Genomic DNA, 5,411 nt, shown 5'->3' on the forward strand with positions numbered 1-5,411 from the left:
TCCCTTTAGAACCATAACCTTTTCTCAGCTCAAAGAGACAGTCTTTGACAGACTTGGTACACATTTCTCTTTGGATATTGATATTCAATAAATGCTCTTGGTCTTCACCTCATCCTGTTGTCTAGTAATTGTCTCTTCTCATGGCAGATAGCTAAGAATTGCACTTATCTGGATATAATCCTATGAGGAAATTTTTCAAGACCAACAACATATTCATTACAAATAATTTTTCCTACAACATAAACAGAAATTATACATGTGCACCTTGCCAGATGGAATACCGAGCAAGTAAATCAACTACATTTGTTGAAAAAGATGATGGTGAAGCTCAATGTCATCTGTCAGAATAAGACCAAAGCCTGACTGTGAAACAGATCATCAATTGTTAATATGAAAGGTTAAATAGAAGCTGGGGAAAAACAGATACACACACACATGAGCCAAAATGTGACCTTGAGTATATCACATTTGAATTTAGAGACCATTTAATGACAACTTGACATATTTAACACCAGCTACTGAAGACCAGATGAGTTCTGGGATGACGTCAAGAACACTAACATGAAGAAAACAAACAATCATTAAAAAGACAGGAAAGAAAGAAGAGACCACAATTGATGTCAGATGAGCTTCTGAAACTTGTTTTGAATAGAGAGTAGCTAAAGAGAATAGAAGAAATGACATAAAAGATCTGAATAGATGATCTCAAAGATTGGCCCCGAAGACAAAGTAAAGCAATACAATGAAATATGTAAGGAACTGGAGTTAGAGATTGAAAACGGAAGGACACAATCAACATTTCTCAAGCTGATAAAACAAGTAAAGATTCAAACTTGCAGTTGCAATATTGAAAGATTCTATGAGGAAAATATTCAATGATGCAGGAAGCATCAAAAGAAGATGGAAAAAATAGACAGACTCACTGAACCAAAAGAATTGGTTGATGTTCATTTTAGGAGATATCATCTGAACAAGAACTGATAATATTAAAGGAAGAAGTCCTAGCTGCAATGATTGCATTGGTGAAAAACATGGATGGCTCCAGGAATCGATGAAATACCAATTGAGGTATTTCAACAGATAGATGCAGCATTTGAAGCACACACTCATTTTCATCTATGCTAATAAATTTGGAAGACGTCTATCTGGGCCAACTGAATGGAGGAGATATGTATTTGTACCATTTGAAAGAAAGGTTATCCAACCAAATGTGGAAATTATCAAAAATATCATCAATATCACTCATAAGTGAATTTTTCCTGAAAATAATTAAAAAACAGTTGTAGCAGTACATCAAAAGAGAACTTCCAGAAATTCAAGCTGGATTCAGAAGAGGACATGGAATGAGTGATACTACAGCTGATGTCAGGTGGATCTTGGATGGAAGCATAGAACACTAGGAAGATGTTTACCTATGTTTTAATGACTATGCTTTGACCTTAGACTGGATCATGACATATTATGTATAACATTGCAAAGAATAGGAATTCCAGAACACTTAATTGTGCTTGTGAGGAATATGTACAAAGCTCAAGAAGCAGTCATTCAGACAGAAGAAGAGCATAGTGCATGATTTTAAATCAAGAAAGATGTATGTCAGCATTGTATCCTTTCATCATACTTAAATCTGTATGTTGAACAAATAATTCAAGAATCTGGACTACAGGAAGAACAAAGTACATGGGACAAAGTCTCACCGTCCTTGCTTCAAAGAAGCATTTCAGTTATACTTCTTCCAAGACAGATATCTTCCATGAAGCAGGACTGAGCAGCGTTTTGTTATGTTGTACACAGGATTACTATGTGTTGCAATGGACTTGACAGCATACTTACCAGCACATGTCTGGTATACATTAGGAGGGTGGGAAGCTGTGACTATTAGTATGATATGCTATTGGGAACAACCATCTGCAAATCCTTTTATGATAGCAAATATGATTTATCAGTTTTTCTAGCACAAAGCATAGTTCTTGTCATTCTCAACATAAACTGTTTATTAAAGTAGAATTCAAATATATAAATGATTGTGGTTGTATGTGTGGTGTGCTATTTTTCCTCCTATTAGCTAAAGCACTTGACTGCTAACCAGAAGGCTGGCGGTTCATACCCACCAGCCACTCCTCGGAAGGAAGGTTGCACAATCCTACTTCCGTAGTGACACTGCCTCGGAAACCCAAGGAGGGGTCGCTATGAGTCGGGGCCGACTCGATGGCACATAACAACAACAACAACAAGTCTTCCATTTTACAAGTTTCACTTACCTTTCCCATTTTCTTCAAACCATTCCTTTATTTGCTACTGTCAGTAAGAACTGTTGACCAAGTGTCAGAATAGAAGGATGATATATAAGCCAGCTAAGTTATCAGTGGGATATCTTTAAACCCTCATCTGATTGCAATTCAATTTCTACAACATAATTTTTCTATTGTATGTTCCTATTTTAACATTTGCTGTACATCCCATCCCTCCCAGACTTTTCAGTCTCAGTTTATCATTATCCTTATATATATTGTACCTTCAGATTTTGGTCCATCAGTGGATCTTTTCCATTATTCAAATTTACATTTTAATAACACATCTCAAACACACGCACACACACACATTCCCGTAACATTGACACTTTTTTTTTTACCATTACACAATAATATTCATAATTATTGTTTGTACATACACTTTTTGACTTTTCTTTTTCAAGCCATTTATTCACCACTTTCATCAGCCTAAGGAGCTCTGATGGCATAGTGGCTAATGCATTTGACTACTAACCAGAAGGCTGGCAATTCAAACCTACCAGGCACTCTGTGGAAGGAAGATGGAGTAATCTACTTCCATAACGATTTACTGCCTCAGACACCCAAGGAGGGTCATTATGAGTCAGAATCAAATTGATGGCAGTGGGTTCAGTTTTTAGTTTGGTTTTCACCAATCTAATGTATACATTCTCACCACACCAAAGACACTGCCCTCTCCATCAACAACAATAATCTGTTTTGCTAAATTTGATGAAACTCTTAATCCTCGTCTTAGTTACCTAATGCCGTCATAACAACACTACAACAGGTGAGGAGCATGAAAGAGTAGTAATTTATTTTCTTCCTGTTAAGGAGGGCAGAGTTCAAAATCAGGTCATGGCTCTTGGGAGGATGTTCTTCCTTGTCAATATCCTTAAGCATTCTTTGGCGTTCCCAAGCATCTTTCTTCCCCCTGCTTATGTCTCTGGGTCTATTCCAATATTTTTATGAGTCAAAAAGGATTAGGTTTGGGACACACTGAAGACTGATATGACCTTATTATATAACAAAAGAAAATTCATATTATAGATAAAGTTATATTAACAGGTATAGGAGTTGGGATTCAATGCATATTTTGTTTTGAGGGGCCATAATTCAAGCCACAAAAATACTCATCTTCCATAGTTAATAAATTCTGGGCCATGCTGACTACTATTTTTTTTTTTTCTTTTTTCCAAGGACTTGCCTTATGCAAGCATCACATAATGGCTTCCCACCTCTTGGCTATCCATTCTTAGTCTTTTTTTTTTAAGTATGTTTCCATTCACTTAAACTTTATGCTTTAAAATTCCTCAGTGCTCTGTCCTTATTTTGTTAGTTTGTATTCTTTACCTATCTGTGAAATTCTATTTCAAAATAGCATCTATTTGTTGAAAAGTACATTTTAAAATCTAGGCCAAGACATTCCTCTGATGTTCAGGAAGAAGATGAGCCATACATCCAAATATCCATTTGGTATTTCTTTAAGTCTCTCAAATGTAGATAAATAATCTTTTTTCTCTGTAGGTGTAGAGTTTTGGGACTCTGGTTGTTCTGTGGCTAAAGCAGTTGGCTTTAACCAAAGGATCAGCCTTTTGAAAGCCCCAGACACTCTGTAGGAGCTACATGGGAGACAGATGTGACAGTCTGCTGCTATAGAGATTTACAACTTTGGAAAGCCTATTTGGGCAGTTCTACTCTTCCCTACATAGCTGTTATGAATTGGAACTGACTTAATGACAATGAAGGTTTTATTGTTTTTCGTGTTATTGTTCTTTGGCTTAGGCAGAGTGCAGCACCTCTCAAGTTTAACACATTGGAAAAAAAGCTTTTGGTCAGAAAGCATAAGTTTTATTATACATAATACGCAATCAAATTCAAAGATTAACCTCTGTAGGAAAGATATTTAATTTTTTTTTTAAATATGCCATACCAATGAAATAAACATTCCAATCACCCACTCACACCCATATTAGATGTAAAGGCATCATTCTCTATCCAAAACTTGAACCTAAAGTTTACAGAAAGAATAACAATAGTCCTCTCAGACCAAGATCAAGAGGAAGAGGAAACTTGAAGACTGGAAGGACTATAAAAGGACTCAATAACATCTGATGAGAGAAAAATACAGGTGATGAGATGGTGGATCTTATCCCTGAAGTTCAGCACACTTATCCCTGAAGTTCAGTGGTTTATGTGGAATACATCACAAGAAGAGACTTCACATTTCATTGTCTGGGAATGAGTGAATGAGATCAGAGTTTTCATCCTAATTCCACTTGTGGGGTTGTTCCTATGACAATTTACATCATTCAAACCTAAATTCAAGCCAAACTCCTCTTCCACATGTACTACTGCAATGACCTCAATAACCCTCTTTCTGACTTCCCTGTAAATAATGCTATTGGTAAATGTAAATATATCATGGCATTACCTACTTAGTACCCTTCAATAAACAGGCATTTTTTTCTTAGTGTAAAATGCCAAAACTCAACAGGGCTTTTGTTTTAGTTTCTTAGTGCTGATTTAACAGAAATACCACGATACGTGGTATTAAAGAACAGAAATTTGTTTTCTCAGTGTTCAGAAGGCTAGAAGTCTAAAGCAGTAGGCTTAGAGGAGGACACTCTCTCTGTCTTTTTCTAGAGCTGGCATTCCTTGGTTCCTTGGCAATCTCCACATGGCATCTATCTTTCTTCCATTTGTCTTTGCTTTTCTTTGTGCCTAATCTGCTTCTCTTGTATTCAAAAGTAATTAGATTAAGACACCCCGGGCAATCTACTTCTGTAAAGATACCACCACCTCAGAAACCCAAGGAGGGGTTGCTATGAGTCAGAAACTACTCAATGGCAGTGAGTTTTATTTATTTATTTATTTTAACTACACCACATGGTTTCATTAGCATAAGAAATTATCCTCTTCCCAAACAAGATTACATTTACAGGGACAGGGTTTAAAGTACTGGCATTTATTTTAGGGCGTGCATGATTCAATCCCTAACAATTTTAAGGACAATTTTAATTTAACTTTCTTTCTACTTTCACCTATTTCTACTAACCTTGCTCCCCTAGGTCTTCTCCTAACATCCATATCGAGATCTTTGCTTGGACCACTAATTTGATTCTAATCATCTTATCCTTG

Source organism: Orycteropus afer, unplaced genomic scaffold, assembly GCF_000298275.1.
Source record: "Orycteropus afer afer isolate SDZICR_OR568_19922 unplaced genomic scaffold, OryAfe1.0 scaffold00695, whole genome shotgun sequence".
NCBI classification, from domain to species: domain Eukaryota; kingdom Metazoa; phylum Chordata; class Mammalia; order Tubulidentata; family Orycteropodidae; genus Orycteropus; species Orycteropus afer.